This window comes from Ornithorhynchus anatinus, chromosome 20 (assembly GCF_004115215.2).
Source record: "Ornithorhynchus anatinus isolate Pmale09 chromosome 20, mOrnAna1.pri.v4, whole genome shotgun sequence".
Lineage (NCBI taxonomy): Eukaryota > Metazoa > Chordata > Mammalia > Monotremata > Ornithorhynchidae > Ornithorhynchus > Ornithorhynchus anatinus.
Window position 1 is genome coordinate 12,058,637 of NC_041747.1, and position 20,680 is coordinate 12,079,316.

Genomic DNA, 20,680 nt, shown 5'->3' on the forward strand with positions numbered 1-20,680 from the left:
ATCTGACTCCCATCTTTCTATCCAGTAGAATGGATTGGGCAGGCCAGAGGGAATCTTACACTTAATTCTGTCTCTGTGCCTCAATGTTTGTCAGACTTTTCATCAGCCTCCTCCATCAATCAATCAATCAATGGTCATTATTGAGCACTTACTATGATGCAGAGCACTGTACTAAGCGCATGGGACTATACAACACAACAGAATCCCTGGAGGATTCTGGACCTTCAAAAAGCTTTGTTTGGGGTTAAACAACTCAGCTGGAAGAGAGGGTCAGATTTAGGCCAGTAACTTCTGAGGACTGGAGTTACGTAGCCGAATATAACGCTCAGTGTGATATCCAAAAAACGAGGCCTCACGGGGAAAATTTACTGTCTGAAAGAGCTGCCAAGAAGGGTGAATTTATTTTGTCTTTTGAAAACCATTCACCCTTAATAAATATACTTACATATATAGGCTGTAAAATAAAGTGTATGGAGTGTACTGTGTGTGCCCGCAGAAATATGCCTGGATATAACAAGTAAATATATATAGTAAATAAATATATATAATAAATAAATAGAATAGAAAATATAAAATCCTGTTTGCCAAACTCATAGCAATTTATATAATTACACACATAATGTACCTTAACCAAATACACAAAGAAGATTTTTATAATGCCACTTAGAATCCAGATTTAACTTAAACCACTACTTAGCCTATCTTCCTTAATAGGATACTAAAAGGGAATTTTATGACAACATTATCAGTAGCATTTTGCTGATAATTAGAATAACAATAATAATACTGAGATATTTTTTCAGTAATAATGGTGTTATTAATGAGATTTTTATGAAAGACAGACTTCTTTGGTATAATTATGAAAATTGATCTTTTGCATTTTACTTATTCACTGAAATCAGATAAGTGGCTTAACTACATGTATTATTTCTAATAAATATTCAAAAGAATGCATTTAAACAAGGCTTCTCATTCTATTCTTGCTCATATTCCTTGCATTTAAATAAAAGTGTAATTGCTCTGCTTTTTTAAACTGCTAGTTTGGATTAGCTGTCTAACCTGTACAGTGTAGCTGTTTGCTGTTTGCATTTTTAATGGCTTTATTACCATTTGGTGAAGCCTTAATTTCTGACTCCCTTGAAGAGTCCTGCCTTTAAGTCAGCTCTACAATTTAACCAGCAATAATCTGTCAAGATAAGATAAAGACCCTTAAGGATGAAATGCCGTATTTTTGTGTAGCATCCTGTCATTGTTAAAGGTAAGATCTGACTATGTCAAAATGGAATCCCTGAAAAGTTTTCTAAACTTCGCAGCATAATTTTACAGTTAATATTTTTAATCAGTGATTAAAGAATGCATTATCTTACTCACTAGTAGTAGCAATTAAAACAAGCATATAGTCATCCACTGACACGCAGGCCCCAGTACTTAAGCATTTATACTTGAGGTAGATGATAGATATGTACAACATATATAAGTAGACACGTGCATATTTAATAATAATGGTAATAATCTCTTCTCTTAGTGCTGCACCTATTTTTGCAAAGAAAGTGGGAAAGCCCCCTTTAGCCCAAATTCTTACGATTTTCTTTTTGCTCATTTGCTTCCATTTTGTGTATTTGTCGTTGTCTTTTATGTCGTTTTAATGTTCTATTGTTTCCTCTCCCCTTATTTGTCTGCCTTCTGTTCCCTTTCTCCCTTTAAAGACCCTCAGGCACTTTGTCTAATTTCCACCTCTGAATTCTTTCTCAGAGCTTAGTACAATGTTCTGTGCATAGTAAGTTCATTCAGTAGTATTTATTGAGCGCTTACTATGTGCAGAGCACTGTACTAAGCACTTGGAATGTACAAATCGGTAACAGATAGAGACAGTCCCTGCCCTTTGACGGGCTTACAGTACTTAACAAGTATTTTTCCACTACTACTGCTGTTACTATACTACTTCGACCACTGTTAGTATGCCACTTTGAGTATCATAATCATAATATTATTATTATTATTATCAGTGATGGTCTATCAAATGAATGAGGATACAGGGGCACCTTAAAGATATTCTGCTCTATGACCACTTACTGCATTTATTCTCCCTGCTATTCATATACATGAATGTCTAAGCACTTAGTAGAGTGCTTTGCACACAGTAAGTGCTCAACAAATACAACTGAATGAATGTATATGAACATGAAGCAGCAGGAAGTAATAGATTGAGCAAGAACTTGGCAGTCAGAAGGTTATGGGGTATAATCCCAGCTCTGCCGCTTGTCTTCTGGGTGAACCTGGTCAAGTCATTTCACTTCTCTGTGCCTCAGTTACTTCCTCTGCAAAATGGGAATTGAGAATGTGAGCCCCACGTGGGACAGGGATAGTGTCCAACCTGATTTGCTCGTATCTACCCAGTGCTTAGTATAGTGCCTGGCACACAGTAAACGCTTCACAAATACCATCATTATTATTATGAACATGAATATATACACGTGTGTATATATCCTACAGCTATACACGATACCCGCTCACTCATATACAAATGTATACACATGCTTACAGAAGCTGAGTGAGGTGAAGAAAGCCTTTAATTCTCTTATCAGAGAACTGCCCAATATTTGGCAGTCAGGCACATATAAAATAATTAAAAGGCAGGATCCCTATTCTAGAGGAGCTCATGGGGAGACAGTAACTTGATATATATGCAATTGTTAAGAATAAGGCAATGGAAATAAATAATAGAGTCATATCAATAAGTGGAACAAAAGCAAATACACTGCCAGATAAGTATGGAGGAGCCTGATGGGATAGAAAAACTGGAAAGGTGGAGGGGTTAATCAGGGAAACTTGTTATGGGCAGGGGATGAGTTTGCTTATTGTTGTATTCGATTCTCAAGTGCTCAGTACAGTGCTGTGCACACAGTAAGTGCTCAGTAAAGACAATTAAATGAATGAATGAATGGAAGTTCTCCTAGAAGCAGTTACTTTTTAGGAGGAATGTGAAGGTAGGGATAGATTTGGCAAGATGAGGGGAACGGTGTCCCAGGTGTGTATGTTTGGGGAACTCTTAAACAGTGGGTTGAAAGTAGAAGAATGGAGTACAGGAGACAGGTAGTTTACTCGGGAGCCAAAAGCGTGAGCCCTAGCAAACTGGGGAAGAGAGCAGATAGGGAGTGGAGAGGAAAAGAGACAGTTGATGGAGAGTTTGAAGGGAATGGTGAGGCATTTTTGTCTGATAGGAGAGACCACGGAGAGTCATCAGAGATGTTTGAGAGAGGGTTTGATGAGATCCTATTGGCGTTTTGAAAGATGATTTGAAGGCTGCATGCAAGTTAGATGGAAGACGGGAGAGGTTGGAGACAGGAAAGGAGACTGAGAAGTCTGGCAGGAAGGTGATGATGACTTCTATCTGGGGGCTGGTGGTGAAAGTGGAGAGGGAGGGAAGATCCTGTAGTGGAGATGGAGGGCAGATCCATAAAATATTCTTGAGGAAGATTCTCAGTGTTCTTGAGGATGATAGAAGCCGCATGGCCTAGTGGATTAGAGCATGGGTCTGTTTGGATTCTAGTCCCGGTTCTGCTACTTATCTGCTGGGTATCCTTAGGGAAGTCGCTTCACTTCTCTGTGTCTCAGTTACCTCATCTGTAAAATGGGGATTATGACTGTGAGCCCCATGTGGGACATGGACTATGTCTGACCTGATTACCTTATATCTACTCCAGTGCTTAGAACAGTGCCTGTCACATAGTAAGCATTTAACAAATACCATTTAAAAAATTCTGCAGGACTTAGAGAACTGAGTGTGGAAAGTAGATGAAAGAGAGGACTTAAAGATACCCTCAGAGGTGCAAACATGTCGACAATAAGCCTTTAGTACAGTGCCCTGCTCACAGTAAACACTCAATAAATACAGTTGATGATAGCAATAAGGAAGAGGAGGAGAGAAAAGATTTAGGAGGGAAAGTGATTTCCATAGTCAAACCTGTTATGATTAAGGTACTGGTGGTGTGGTTTGGAAAGATCAACTCATCAAGAGTAGGCCAGTGCACTCCAGTTTGGCAACATTCCTGCTCTTCTCTGGCAGACCAACGCTATTATGTTGTACTCTTCCAAGCACTTAGTACAGTGTTCTGCACACAATAAGCACTCAGTAGGTACCACTGATGGATTGACCAACATCTGTGTATTCATCCTCTGACCTTTCTTTGAATCTGTCTTAGAAGCAATTTCTCTTCCACTTCAGTATAATAATGAGCGAGTCTCCAAGAACAGAGAGTACTTCACTCACAGATCAATAGGCAATAAGAGTCTTAAGTGGGCCTGATCTTTCAAGGCAAAAACAATCTTTGTAATGTTTTCACTCGTTATGAATCACTGGAATTTGTGACTCTTGCCCAGAAATCCATAAGATTTCTTTGTTGCAAGCATTATCACATGGTATATTAAAAAGGCCTGCACAAAACAGTTCCTAAGTACTGATTTGTTAGTGCTACAACTCGAGGATGTCCAAAGTGACTTTTTCAATCGATCAATAGATCAATCAATTGTATTTATTGAGTGTTTACTGTGTGCAAAGCACTGAACTAAGTGCTTGGGAGAGTTCAATATAACAGAGTTGGTCGACATGCTCCTTGCCCACAATGAGCTTACACGGGGAGACAGACATTAATATATGTATACAAATAAATTAAAGATATGGACGTAAGCACTGTGGGACTGAGGGAGGACTGAAAAAAGGGATTTAGATTTCTTTGACATGATTTTCATGAAGAGTTTCAGGACACAAGCATACCTGTCTCCATCAGTCCCAGAAAATTTGCTAGGAACAAGACAAGTCATTATTTTGTGAGAGAGCAGGGAGTGTAGCCTACATCCCATTCCTCTCTTTCAGGATCTGTACTTCACCTGTTTCATTTTTGCAAAATCACCATGGGTTTTCCTGCTGTCAACATAATAATAATAATAATCGTGGTATTTGTTAGCGCTAATTATGTGTCAGGCACTGTACTAAGCACTGGGGTAGATACTAGCACATCGGGTTGGACACAGTCCCATGTTGGGTTCACAGTCTCAAACCCCATTTCCAGATAAGGTAGCTGAGGCCCAGAGAAGTGAAGTGACTTGCCCAAGGTCACACACAGCAGACAAGCGGCAGAGCCAGGATTAGAACCCATGCATGACCTTCTGACTCCCAGGCTCATGCTGTATCCACTACGCTATGCTGGGTGGTTCAACGGTGGACAAACCTCAGTTTGGTCTCCAAAACTCTGGGACCGAGAATCTGTGTGGGAAAATCCACAGGAAATCCCCTAGAATGGTTCATGGAGCCCCAATCCAGCTGTCTCGTGCCTCCGGAATGTAGGACCACCAGGACATTTTGTGAGGTGGACACTCTCAGCAGGAATCCCCAAAATAGCCGGCTAACATGGGCGATGAAGCCCGCAGCGGTTACCAAGGCACTTCCTGCCAATTCACATTGCTACACCTCTCTGTTCTGGTCATTCTGGCCGGGAACGGGTTTTATATGTGAGATTCGTGAGTGAGTTTTTGCAATGCATAGTACCGCTGCTCATCTGTTCACTCGTGGCAGTCCCTGCAAAAATCAGAGGTCGAACAGCAACTGAATAGCCATGCTGTGAGTGGGCGTTTCAGTTCAAGGTGCGAAGGGTCTGATCACGGCCAAAGGTTCCCAGTGGAAGAACCTCGAGGAAGCCAGGGCCCGGAGGATCAATAGAACATGCCTTCAGAAAACTCACAATCGACCCGTGATAGATGTGCTTGTGACAATATGTATTTTTTTAGAATTACACAGTGGAAAAAAAAAGAATAAATATTAGCAAGTTTTTCATTGTCTAAACAATAGCACACTGGTCCCAAGCCAAAAGCTGACAAAGCTCTGAGACTGATAGGAGTTTCTTTGAGACTGTCTTCCTTGGATAATTATTGGAGGTTCAGAGGAACCAGATATAGAGTGTTGTAAAACTCGGCACAATGAACTTGACAGACAGCCAGATTTCTGTTTTCAGCTAGTTTAGGGTTACTATAATCTCATCATTATGCTTGAAAGACGACAAGTAATAGAATCTCAGGTAGCTGTTCTGCTTTTACTCAGAGGCCTCTTCTCTTTTATGCCGATTTTCCTTGATTACCTGGACTAGCGATCAGTTTTCAACCACTTATCCTCCTGAAGTAATCATCTGATCAGCTTCACAAGGTTCTCACTGCAGTCAACGGTTTTAATGGGTCAAGCATTAAATTAACCCTTTCACCATATCCCAGGAGAATACAAAACTTATTAAAAAGCAATTTACTTTTCAATCATTGTTAACCTCGTCCCAGAGAGAGAGTTTATTAGAGAACCTCTCTGATCGCCTGCCTCAGCGTCCAACCTTAAAGGCTCTTTTGGCTTTTCTTCTCACACTGGGTCGAGAGAGCATCTTTAAACACAGCTGCTGAAGATGATTTCCTCTGTTCTGGTTGCTTTAATAAGCTGTAAAATCCTTGTGGGCAATGTGCATTCTATTCAAAGACAATAGAGTTAACTGTCACAGAGGTTGAGTGAATTATTAATTGCATTTCGCGGAAAAACACGGCTATTACAAATGTGACTCACCCAGGCCAAAATTTTCAGGACTAAATAAAGCAGACTAGCCTCGGCTCTGTGACATTCTCAACTGCCCCAAGGGGGTCTCCTCCCCCAAATAAAATGAAATGTTTCCAATGTATGGGCATGGAAAGCAAGAGGGTAGGGGAAGTGACATTCCATTCATCACTAATTTAGGTCAAGGAAAATTCCTTCAAACTACAAAGGAACAAATCTAAATATACCAAACAGCTCTCTTCTTATTTGTTAAGCACTGGCTACGTACCAAGCACTGGGATAGATACAAGATGATCAGGTTGGACAGAATCCCTGCCCTCATCAGGCTCACAGTCTAAGTAGGAGGGAGAAAATGTACTCGATCCCCATTTTAGAGATGAGAAAACTGAGGTACAGAGAAGTTAAGTGACTTACCCAAGGTCTCACAAAGGGCACGTGGCAGAGCTGGGTTTAGAACCCAGGTCCTCCAAGGCTGAGATCTGGGCTCTTTCCACTAGGCCAAGTTGCTTTCTTAACCTTTATCTACTTTCTAAATGAGTGAGTGAGCAAAGGGTGAGAGGAGACAGTGTCCTAACACAGAGTCAGATTCTAATCTGCCTCAGTTACCTCATCTGTAAAATGGGGATGAAGTCTGTGAACTCTATGTGGGACAACCTGATTACCTTGTTTTTACCCCAGCACTTAGTACAGTGGTTGGCACATAGTAAGCACTTAACAAATACCAACATTATTATTCTTATTAATCGATGCTCAGAATCACTAGACTGTGAGGTCTTTGTGGCCAGATATCGCGCCTACCAACTCTATTGTCCTCTCCCAAACCAATAGTACAGTGCTCTGTATATGGTAAGTACCACTGATTGACTGATTGATTGTTTGATTGATCCATTTTGAGAGACCCATGCTATGCACTTAGTACTGTGCTCTGCCCAGACTAGATATGTTAAGAAACCTTATAAGATCATTAAGTGAGACATTTCCCCTGCTTCTTGAGCCACTCAAAGAAATAACTTGGATTCCAGAAGTGTGCTGTTTCCATTTTGCATGCTACATTTCATTGAAAGCCTGATTTTTCCGTCCAAGCCATAAGAAATCCCTTCTTGGACTAATTTTCCCCATCTAGAATGTAACTTCCTTGTGGGTAGGAGATCCTGTCTATTAACTTTATTGTATTCTCCCAAATACTTAATACAGTGTTCTGCACATATAGCTCAATAAATACCTTTGATTTTTTTTAATGGTAGCTGTTAAGTGCTTACTATGTGCCAGGGACTGTACTAAGAGCCGGTATAGATACAAGATAATCAAGTTGGACACTGTCCCATGGGACTTACAGTCTAAATTGGAAGGAGGAGGATTTAATCCCCATTTTACAGATGAGGTAACTGAGGTACAGAAAAGTGAAGTGACTTGTCCAAGGTCACAGAGCAGACAAGTGGCAGAGTCAGGATTAGAACCCAGGTCCTTCTGACTTCTAGTCAGTCTGCAAAATCATATTTATTGAGTGCTTACTATGTGCAGAGCACTGTACTAAGTGCTTGGGAAAGTACAATATGATAATATATCAGACACATTTCCTGCTCACAATGAGCTTACAGTCTTGAGGGGGAGAAAGGCATTGATATAAATGAATAAAATTACAAATATGAACCTAAGTGCTGTGGGGCTGGAAGGGGGAATGAATAAAGGAAGGAAATCAGAGTGATGCAGAAGAGAATGAAAGTAAATGAAAAGAAGGCTTAGTCATGGAAGTCCTCTTGGAGGAGATGTGCCTTTAATGAGGTTTTAATAATAATATGATTATTAATACTGTTCAGTGTGATCCAGTGTTTTTTAACCATGAGCTTAGACGATGAGGCTTAGGGTACATGTCAGATCCTGTAAGTGAAAGGTAGTGCAGCACTTAAAGCCACCTTTCACCTGACATGTTTCTGTTTTGTCATGGCAATGCTTTCATCTCCAAAAGATGGCAGAGTACAACGGAGAAGCAGCGTGGCGTAGTGGATAAAGCACAGGCCTGGGAGTCAGAAGGACCTGGGTTCCTATACTGGCTCTGCCACTTGCCTGCTATGTGACCTTGGGCAAGTCACTTCTCTCTGTCTCAGGTGCCTCATAAAATGGAGATCGAGATTGTGAGCCCCACATGGGACAGGGACCGTGTCCCATCTCAATTTGCTGGTACAGTGCTTAGTACAGTGCTTGGCACAAAGTAAGTGCTTAACAAATATCATAATTATTATTAATTACTGTTACAACATAACAATCTACATGTCTACCAACTCTGTTATATTGTAATTCCCAAGCACTTAGTTCTCTGCTCTCATAATGCATATAATAAGCACTTAATAAATACCACTGATGCGTGGCTCAGTGGAAAGAGCATGGGCTTTGGAGTCAGGGCTCACGAGTTCGAATCCCAGCTCTGCCACTTGTCGGCTGTGTGACTGTGGGCAAGTCACTTCACTTCTCTGTGCCTCAGTTCCCTCATCTGTAAAATGGGGATCAAGACTGTGAGCCCCACGTGGGACAACCTGATTCCCCTATGTCTACCCCAGCGCTTAGAACAGTGCTCGGCACATAGTAAGCGCTTAACAAATACCAACATTATTATTATTATTATTATCGAGGTGATAGGAAAGGGAATAAGCTTGTGGTGGGCAGGAAATCTGTGTATTGTTCTATTGTACTTTCCCAATCGCTTAGTGCAGTGTTTTGCACACATGCTCAGTAAATACGATTGAATGAATGAATGAAGGAAGGAAGGAAGGGGAGGGAGATCACTCTCAGTCTGGACAAAGGGAGGCAGCCCTTGTATCCATCGCCCGTGAGAGACAGAAAGTTCCTTTCCTCTTTCCTCTTCCTTTCTCCCTCTTAACCCTTAAAGAAACCCTTTTTCTTTCCTCTTCTCCTATAATAATAACTGTGCTATTTGTTAAACACTGTATCAAGCACTGTAGCAAGCACTGGGGTAGATCCAGGATAGCCAGGTCAGCTTCAGTCCCTATGTGAGGTCACGGAATGTGTCCACCCTGATTTTCTTTTATCCATCCCAGTGCTTAGTACAGTGTCTAACACATAGTAAGCACTTACCAAATGCCACAGTTACTTATTATTATTTATTAACCTGACTCTCTAGTATCTCACCCAATCCTTGGCACTTACAAGCAGTGTGGCCTAGTGGAAAGAGCATGGGCCTGGAAGTCAGAAGGATATATGTTCTAATCCAGGCTCCATAGCTTATATGCTGTGTGACCTTGGGTAAGTCACTTAAGTTTCTGTGCCTCAGTTCCTCATCTGTAAAATGAGGATTAAGACTATGAGCTCCACGTGGACCAGGGACTGTGCTCAACCCGATTTGCTTGTATCCACCTCAGCGCTTAGTATAGTGCCTGGCACATAGTAAGCACTTAAAAAATACCACAATTATCATTCTACAAAGCACTTAACAAATATCACAATTTTTATTATCACTCTCGTGTCTACTATTTTACTACCCCAAGCTCTTAGAACAGCGTTCTGCCCACGGTAAGCACTCAATAGATACCATTTGTTTGTTAGAGGGGAAGGTAAGACGGAGGTCTGGAAGGGGAGACTCAGAAGGGAATCCTCTGAGAGAGAAAGGGAAAGGAGCTGAGAGTGAAAGTCAACCCAAAAGCAACCCAGATAAGAGAGGAGAAAAAAGAATCTTAGAACCCTCAAGAAAAACCCAAGTCAGGGGGAAAAAAAGCAACAACCCGCAGAGAGGAACATTAAAGAGAAAGACAGCAGAGGGTCTGGAAAAGCTGAGAGGAGGAGGTAGGGGCTGGTGGGGGGAGGGAGTGGGAGGGATGGAAAGAAGACCACCACAGGAGGTCTCCAAGCTGAGAAAGAGCCGCCAAAGAAATACTCAGAGCGATGGAGAGAAAGCTACGGCAGGAGGGCTCAGAGAGAGCAGGATAAGAAATAGTAGGGAAGCAGCTGAACAGAGATCAAACTCAGGGAGGGGTGTCAGTAGGTGGGGGGGCAAGGGGAGGGAGAGAAGAAGAGAAAGCAGAGATTTTACGTCAATCAATCAATCCAGGGTATTTATTGAGCACTTACTGTGTGCAGAACCCAGTTCCCAAGATTCAGCTAGGTAAATTCATAATAAGGCATCAGACGTAACTAATTTATCCTGGGCTAACAGCTGAAAACTAAAGAGATGATGTGTGACGGGATTGTCTGAATGCTGATTTCAGTAGGTTCTGTCTTAATTTGACTTGAACCATTGAACTGTGGACCTTATTCTCATTTTAGGCATTTGCAAACATTTCAAAATTCAACTTAACATTCATGTGCATGCCCATTTATTTTTGGTTATCTCTTTATTTCAGTTCCTTTAAAAGAAGTGTTTGTACGTGCTTACTCTTCCCCCTATTATATGGTAGATTATTATTATTATTATTGTATTTGTTAAGTGCTTACTGTCTGCCAGCCATTCTACTAAGCGACGAGGTGTACACAAGCAAATCGGTAGGTAATTTGTGTGGTTTTGTCTAACCTTGTAAACTTAGTGAGGGCAGGGCAATATCTTTTTTTTCTAGTCTGTGTTCCCAAGTGCTCCTTGCCGGCTCTACACAGAGAAGGTGTTTCAGGAAGATTTTTTTTTTTAATGCTATTTGTTAAGTGCTTACTAAGCGTCAGGTACTGTGCTAGTGCTGGGGTAGATACTAGCTAATCAGGCTGGACCCAGATCCGCTAGACACTAAGCTCCTTGTGGGCAGGGATCCCAAGTGCTTACTACAGTGCTCCGCACACGTAGACGCTCAATAGATGCCACTGCTTGATTGGCGATCAATGTAGGATTGATGATCAGTGATGATCAGTAGATGAAACAGGGGAGGAGCTGGCAACAGGGAGACTGACATAATAGTCCAGCGTGGAGATGAAAAATACAGTGCTTGACACACAATAAGTGCTTAACAAATATCGCAACTATTATTATTATTACTACTAACAATAATAATTCTACATCCTGTAGCAGACCTTAGTTGGCTGTAGTCTCTCTCTGTCATGCAACCTGTGCTTCTCAGACATCATTCCTGTGGGCTCCTTCAGTACCATGTCACTGAGCCCTACTGACCAACCCTCATCCAATCTATCAATCAATCAGTGGTATTTATTGAGTGCTTATGGAAGAGGGTACTGAGTCCTTGGAAGAGTGCAACAGATTAAGTAGATATGATCTTCACCCTCGAGGAGCTGCCAGTCTAGTGGGGGAGACAGACACTAAATAAATTACAGACACTGGAGAGCAACCAGGGTTAAATGAACATACAAAGGTGCTGAGTGTGTGTCTAGGGGTGGGGGGAGAGGGAGTATGTTAGTGCTTAGGGGGTGAAAGCTAAAGGGCAGCATTCAGGGCAGGCTTCCTGGAGGAGGCTTCCTGATTTTAGAAGAGCTTTGAAGATGGGGATAGTGGTGGTCTGCCAGATGTGAAGGGGAGAGAGACTCAGGCAGGAGGTCGACAAGGAGAGTTAAGAGAAGAGTAAACCATTAAACCCTGGTAATCCATTAATTTTTTCTTTCTTTCTTTGACTGCCCTTCCCCCAACCTGTCCCCACTCACCCCATTCTCCTTTAAATGGGTTTCCTCCTCCCCAAAGCTTCTTTGTTACCACCTCCACCCAAGCCCTCTGCCCCCTCCCACCTCCTCCCACCCCCCTCCAGCATACTGGCCTCTTTCCTCCCCCTACAATCCATCCCCCTGACTCTGGCCATGGGACTGATTGGCTGCAGCAGAGGGGCAGGATCAAGAAGGGAGACTGCCAAATCTCTCTCCGTGTGGCAGGAGCAGCTGACACCAAATGTTGGCTGGGGATCTAGTCAGCCCAGCCTGAACCGATCGTGGCTTACCAAAGCAGCGAGGCCTACTGGCCTGGCCGCCAGAAGGATATGTGTTCTAATTCCGGCTCCGCCGCATGCCTGATGTGTGACCTTGGGCTAGTCACTTAACTTCTCAGGGCCTCAGTTACCTCATCTGTAACATGGGAACTAAGAGCTGTGGGATGGGGACTGGGTCCAACCTGATTTACTTGTATCTACCCCAGCACTTAAGACAGAGCTTGGCACATAGTAAGCACTCAACAAGTACCACAATTATTATTATTGCTATTATTATCATTCTACACCCTGTGTGGAGGTTTTCTCTACACCCTCTTCAGAGACTGTAAGCTTGTTGTAGGCATGGAACTTATCTACCAACTCTGTCCTATAGACTGTATGTTTGTTTTGGGCAGGGAATGCATCTGTTTATTATTTTATTGTACTCTCCCAAGCACTTATTACAGAGCTCTGCATATGGTAAGCGCTCAAAAAAATGTTTGAATGAGTGCTCTCCCAAGCGCTTAGTACACTGCTCTGCACACAATCAGCACTCAATAAATACCATCGATGGATTGATTCCTTGGAGCTCTTGGATCCTCCATGCAAATGTATGCAAACCAGAGGGCAATTAGTCTGCCCAGATTGATTGGAAAAAGAAGTCAGATAGCCTTTATCTCCTATGCCCGGGACATTATCATCTAGAAAAGTCAAGTAAACAGATCACAGCCAACTCAAGACACATTAGATAACAGGCCTGGGGTCTGATCGGCTTCTGTGTAATAGATGCTGATTATTACAAGATCCTGCCAGCCTAAGAAGTCCTGCTTTGCCACCCCTCTCCTTTTTCCTGTTCTTGCTAACAGCATCTTTTTACCCGTCTGTTCTCCCTCACTATAAATCTGATACTATACATTTTCATTTTAAATGCAACTGCCTATAACCCAAGGAATCAGATCTTTGAGTATGACTCCTGTTCAAATCGAAAGATAAAAGATATTTTTGCCCATTCTCCCTAAATCTCTCCCTGAAACCTGCACAATATTGATAATGATTCCGAGTCCCTATGTGGAAATATTAACTGTGTCCCCCTGCCTCCCCTCCAAGCAACCTTTAAAAAGCAGCAAGGAGTAGTAACCTCCACATGGGGTGATTCAAAGGGATCATTTGCTTTACTGTGGAAAGAGAAAATGTTTTATAGCTTTAGGAGACCCACCCAAAACTGGGTGTCTGTCAAGTAGGTTTATTTACGTTATTAGTTTTCCTCACTGGATCAAGAAGTCTTTGCTCAGCTTTTAGACTTATCTGAAATTATCTGAAAGTTAACTGTCCACAGTCTAAAAATGATTTTCAATGGCCCAACCTTAGCCTAGACTGCTTTTTTTTCCTCCTCTACTACTCCGGCTGGCCAAATTAAGATTTTAAAGATCACGGGATCCCCAAATTTGGAAGATCAATCCGTGCCTTGAATCTCAAGTTGGTTTTGCCATTTTGATTTCTTATCAGATTTTTCTAAACCAAAACCTGAATCTGAATTTGGAAACAGCCAGTTAAGGGAGTTTTTTTTTTTGTCGGTTTGTTATGTAAAGTTACATATTGATAACTTTCCTCCTCTGCTCCTTGAAGTCTGAGGAAACCTTTAGTGAAGAGCTTGTTTTTGTGATAAAGTGGTTGGAAAATTCTCACCCCAATGCAATTTCTTTTTTCAACTTGCTGAGTTGGAAAATTCTAGAACATTAATTACCAACAGTGGAGATAGTAAGGCTCAATGGTCAGGTTAGTGACCTTTCACCTTGAAAACTTGGGTTTCCATGGAGACTAAAATCTCTCTCTTTAGATGGGTAGGCTAGAACTAGACAAAATTGGCAGCCCTGTTGCTTATTAAACTTTAGCTATGAAAACTTTCTCCCCAGGCCAACTGATGTAAGCCACCTTTGTTTGAAACCAAAGCTAATTATAAAGTCGTTGATAGCATTTTTTTTTCTTTTGGCATAAAGCTGTTCGGGCTGAAATGAAAGATGCTACTCTCATACTGGTTCTTCAAAACCAGGGCATTTGGGCCAGCGCATTTTCTAACGGAGAGATGGAAGGATTTGGTTGGCTGAAGAGAAGTCATTATTATGATGCTGGGTAAGGAGACTTCACATCCTGGCTTTCACAGCCTTTACGAAGCCCAAGTTTGTTAAGAAAATAAGCCCCTCCCTAGCTTTTTGTTTGAGGCATTTAATTATTTCGAAAGAAGGACCCCAACGAAATGAAAGATTTATAGGTCCCTCTTTCTCCAAGCGGAGGGAGAAAGTGATTCGTTTGGAGGAGTTATATATTTTTCAGGCACTTTACTGAGACACCCCAGCCTTCCCTTTGGTTGCTGACTGTAAAATAAGAAAACTATTACCCAGCTGGGGTAACAATAGGCTCCCACAGTGCTTTTCTGCTCAGCCTGCAGCTGCCAGTGAAAGTGGAAACTACAGCAGCAGGCTAACATTCTTTTCTTACATCCTGTTTCTATGGGCAAGGAGCCCTCCCACTGCTTCAATGTATTTTCTATGCAAAACTGTAGAAGAAGTGACATTTTAAAAGTTTTGACCTTTGTTTTTTTTTGTTGTTTTTTTTTTTTTTGCATGAACTGAGGCATACATTTTTTAAACCTTCTGACAGGGTGTCTGTTAGGAACTGCGATAGCCATTATTGTAATAATAAAATGTTTCAAAATTTGAAAATTCTATATTGAATGTAATGCACAGATAACCTTTGTCTGGAAAATGATAGTGATGTGGAACTTGGAACTACTTCTTTTATTGTTCCTGAAAAACAGATTATGACAGACTTCAGACATATTTGGGAAACATTATTGCTGGACGCTGTTTTTTCATTTGTTAATTTGAGACTTCCAAGCAAATATATTTTTTTAAGAGGATTTGTAAGAGTTTGCATTTACACCACAAGGTTATATTTCTCTTGGGGAAAAAGAAACCATAATTGAATTGGTTGGAAAATAAAACATTCCAGGCTCAACAGAAATCTCATTAAAAGAGAGAATAGTGAATATTATAGCCAAGCTTTTTCAAGATGCATTTACTGAAATTGGTGAAAAGAAGGTTTAGTTAACACTCTCTAGATGATCACTTCTCCCCAACAAATTAGAGTGAAAAATAAGAGGGAAGAGTTCAAGAACAAAAGTGGGCATTTAAATTAGGTTCCAAAACAAGACAAACTAATCAGTGAAGAATATTCAAATGTGAAGGGGAAAAAGCAAAAAGCCAATGAGTCATAAAAACACACACAGAGGAGGCCAAAATGACAGTCTGATAGGTTAATCTGTTAAATGACTTCCTAATCACAACCAATAATACCGTGGCCTAGCCATAATGACAGTTACACTCCTAGCAATTTACTCTTACCTTCTTTAAAAATCCCTCCTGGGAAGACTGCTTTAAAGTTGGGAATTCTTGAAGAGAAAGTTTCTTTTTTAAAGCGGTCCTTTAACAGGGCCTATCAGTCAATCAATCATATATCTGGAGCATATACTGTGTGCAGAGCACTGTACTAAGAGCTTGGGAGAGTACAAGCGCTTAGTAAGGTGCTTTCCACTCAGGAAGCGCTCAATAAATACAATTAAATGAATGAATACAGCATAATATGACAGAGTTTACTAAAATGGTTGATTCAGATAAAGGTTAATCTCTTCCTAGCAGAAAGATAGACTTTAATTGTCCACCTCTTTGTGAGTCCAGTACCTTGCTAACTCTTGAGTCCGGGACCTGGTTCTTGCTCTAGACGGATATGGCATACCCACTTCAATTCATTCAATCGTATTAATTGAGTGCAAAGCACACTTCAGGTTTCTTATCTGTAAGAAGGAGGAAACAATCAAGCTTATCTCCCAAGCATGATGTATTTATTAAAATAGGTAGCTAAATGTGTAATAAATGGATGCTTTGAAAGAGAGCAAAAGGAAATGCTGAATTTATGGCCATCACAAAGTTCCCAGTGAGACCATCCATCACTACATAACCGTGTCAGTTAAAATACCTGGGAAATCAAAGGACCATTCAACTAACAAATGACAGGACATTCAGAGTGTGAGTCCAGCTTCTTTCTGAACCCCCTGGGAGACTTCAGAAGTCTCAAAAGACTTCTAGAAACATCCCACAAACCCCACCATCTCTTGGCCTCCTACTTTTCACCCGAAACATTTCTTGAACTTTGACCAATTTCATCTCACTTTAATTTAACAGGGTCCTTGTCCACTTCACCCCATTTAAAAGAAATCACACCTCTTTAAAAATAAAATGGAAGGGTTATTTGTTTCCAAAGACCAGGCTTGGAAGAGCAGAGCAGAGAGATGACACAGGAGAGTGTAATGAAAGGTTCCGTGAAACCCATTTAGAGGCCAACTTTTCAGAGCTTGGAAGTAGCCACAGGATTTGTATTGTTGTTAATGGGAACGTGCCACACAGCTAAATCTCAGGGGCCTGACTTTGAAAGTTTATCCCTCACTGTTTCTTATTGTAATACTTATTAAGACAAATTTGAAACATGTCATTTACTGAATTGCATAGTTTCTCATGTTAATACGAGGATGAAAAAGGGCTGCAATAATGATGATTAGCTCAGTGAGTCTCTCCATCTTGTCCATGAGGTAGTCGGCTCCTATGCCAGACTTTATTATGAGGGATGGCAACTATCTTGGGTAATTGGCATACTCTCATTTGTCCAGAGTCGCTGAATGCCAGGCAAATCTTGTGCCAAGGAAGCAGCTCTCAACTCGTGAGGCACTGGTGGCAAACTAAAAAGATTAGCCAGAAGTTTTGGCGAGGATGTAGGAAATTCCACAGGGAACAGGGAAATGTCAGAGAAGGTTTGGATTCATTCATTCATACATTCAATCATATTTATTGAACCCTTACTGGGTGCAGAGCATTGTACTAAGTGCTTGAGGGAGTACAATGTAAAATGATAAACAGACATATTCCCTGCCCACAACAAGCTTACAGTCTAGAAGGGAGACAGACACAATATAAATAAATAGATGACAGATATGTAGTTACGTGTTGTGGGGCTGAGAGTGTGGATGAATAAAAGTAGTAGGTCGGGGCGACACAGAAGGGAGTGTGAGAAGAGTAAAGGGGAGCTTAGTCAGGGAAGGCCTCTTGGAGGAGCTGTGTCTTCAGTAAGGCTGGGAAGTGGGGGAGAGTAATTGTTTGTCGGATTTGAGGAGGGAGGGCATTCCAGGCCAGAAGGACGATGTGGGCAAGGGGAAGGCGGCAACTGGAGATTAGCTCAAAGCAGTATGTGTTGCACTGAATATGTGTCGCCCAAAATAAAACATTCCTTCTAGAGACAGCCAGGGTGATTTGCAAGTCTTGCTTTGCAAGAGTATTCCATGGCACTCCAATTAGAAAGATCCATATTCTCATGGAAAACCATGAGAACCATGAGAACCCTGTTCTTTCTCCTGCTTACTCTGTGAGCCCCAAGCGGGACCTGATTATCCTGTATTTACACAGTTCTTAGTTCAATGTTTGGCACATAATAAGTGCTTAACAAATACCACAACTATTATTATTACTATAAGGAGCTAGTCTGGGCTGTCTCCCTCCTCTAGATTGTAAATTCATTATGGGCAGGGAATGGGTCTACCAACTGTGATATATTGACTCTCCCAAGTGCTTAGTACAGTGCTCTGCACATAATAAGTGTTCAGTAAATACAAATGATGGACTGATTGATTAGTTTACACTATGAAGTAAACACTCAAATACATTTTATGGATTGATTAGTTTACACTACTAAGTAAGCCCTCAATAAATATGACTGATAGATCGATTGATTAGTTTACACTATAAAGATCTCCACAATCCTCATGTAATAGGCTCCAACAGTTCCCCTGGATTTTTTCATATAATGTGGCTCTCCACACAATGCATACTCTTTGGGGAACATGAAAATGCTCAGCAGAATCTCTCCATTACTCAAAGTGAAATAGCGTCCCTCAGTTGAAAATGTAAACCAGACAAATTAGGTCCTTAGGGGCTGAAGATAACTCCAGGTCCATTTGAAAAAAAAATGGCTACTGATTAATTTGGTTACATAAATACCCATAATATCATGTCAAGTTCTTACATAGAAAACAGAGGAAAAATGTCAAAATTACCATCATCATCATTAGGATTTATTGAGTGCCTACTTTGGGCCTGGAATCAGGTGCACTGAATTCTGGCTTGCAATTTTCAGTTCAATCCCAAAACCTATTGACACATTTCTGAAAAGCAGAATTCCCCGATTGGCCAAGTTTCTGCTTAATTCTGACCTAAAGTGACACCCCCAGCTCCATAGAGCTAAATAATAATAATTATAATTATAGTAATGACTATGGTATTTGTTAAGCACTTATTATATGTCAAGTACTGTTCTAAGCGCTGGAGCAGATACAAGTTAATCAGGTCGGATTCAGTTCCCATCCCATAAAGGACTCACAGTCTAAGTAGGAGGGAGACAGGGATTGAATCCTCACTTTACATCATCGATCGCATTTATTGTGTGTTTACTCTGTGCAGAGAACAGCACAATTGAGAAAACTGAGGCACAAAGAAGTTAAGTGACTTGCCCAAGATCACACAGCAAGCAAATGGTTGGGATTAGAACCCAGTTTCTCTGACTTGAAGTCCTCTGCTCTTTACATTAGGCCATACTCATTTCCAAAAAGCTTCCAGAGCTCTTCAATGGGTTCATGGAGACTCTCCTATAATCTTAGATATAATTCTATATAATCTGAGATAAGATTACAGACCCTTTCCTCTTTGGATCATGAGGTCAAATCTACTCAGGTACATAGAGAAGCCAGACATTTTCTCCATTCTCTGCTTAGTGCTGAGGATCATGTCTAACAATTTTTTAGTTGTTATTCAGCATTTACTTTGTGCCAGGCACTGCCCTAAATACTGAAGTAGACACAAACTAATCAGTTTGGACATAGTCCCTCTCCCACATGGGGCTCACAGTCTCTAACTGAGGCATAGAGAAGTGAAGCAACTTGCCCAAGGTCATGCAGCAGACAAGTGGCAGAGAATTCTGACTCCCAAGCCCCGTAAACCATGCCACTCCTTATAGGAAAATACTTATAGGGGAATTCAGTGCAATAGAGCTAGTGGACATAATCCCTGTCGATATTTGTTCCCAAGAGCACAAACTCCTGCCCTCAGAAAGCAGACCTTCCTCTTCAATCAATCAAAGGCATTTATTGAGTGCTTACTGTGTGCATAGCACTGTACAAAGCACATTGGAAAGTACAAGTTGGCAGAAACGTTTCCTGCCCACAATGAATTTACAGCCTGGAGGTCTATCATTTGTGCCAGGCTATTATGAGGGGGCCATATCATGTTTGGCTCTTCAAAGCAGCTATCCCGAATACTCTAAACTGTATCACTTATCCATATTATTCCCAGTAGAGTTGATATTGAAAGTCTGTGGTGAATTTTTTTTAATATAACCAGATAGGTTCTGAGAAGTTTGAAGTTTGCTGCTAATTTCTATCATATTAAGAGGCTTGATCCCCTCTCAGGGACACACCTGGAGAGTTTCCAGTCCTCTACCAGCAATGACTGCAGGAGGGAGAGTCAAACTGAGGCATACCCATTCCATTCCTGGCTTGGCCAGTGGCTAGTGAGTGGAAGGCAATCTGCTACAAATCAAAACTCACCTGTTCTGGACAGCGGCAGCATGGGAGAGAGTTGAGAGCAGAGTTGCGCATAGGGAGGCAATGGTAAAACACTTCCCTATTTTTACCAAGAAAACTCTATGGTTATGCTACTAGAACGATTGCAGATGGAAGAAGGGTGTTCTAGGAGAGATGTGCCTATAGCGTTGCTTTGGATTGGACATGACTCGACAGCCTAAGACAAAAGACTTAACCAAATTAGACCCATGAGTTGAATGAAGGCATCTACATTATTGAAGACGCATCATATCTGATGATTATGTATTATTTAAATGGTACATTATAAATAATTTATATTAATGCCTGTCTTTACATCTAGACTCTAAGCCTGTTATAGGAAGGGAACGTGACTGCTAATTCTCTTGCATTGTACTCTCCCAAGCGCTTAGTACTATGTGCTGTGCATATAGTAAGAGCTCAATAAACACCACTGATGGAAAGATGGATTTTGCTTTTATAATGGTCTTAACGACAAACACACTCACACCTTTCTTTATCTAGGGATGATGGGATCAGTCTCTGAAATGCCTTTAGAAG

The 20,680-nt window shown here is 41.2% G+C and overlaps 1 non-coding gene across 1 annotated transcript; it reads left to right on the plus strand.

Moving 5' to 3' along the window:
- Positions 1-19,977: 19,977 nt before the first annotated feature.
- LOC114805988 lies at positions 19,978-20,115 on the plus strand. Its single transcript, XR_003754119.1, has one exon. It is a non-coding gene; the product is annotated as a small nucleolar RNA SNORA7 (small nucleolar RNA).
- Positions 20,116-20,680: the final 565 nt, after the last annotated feature.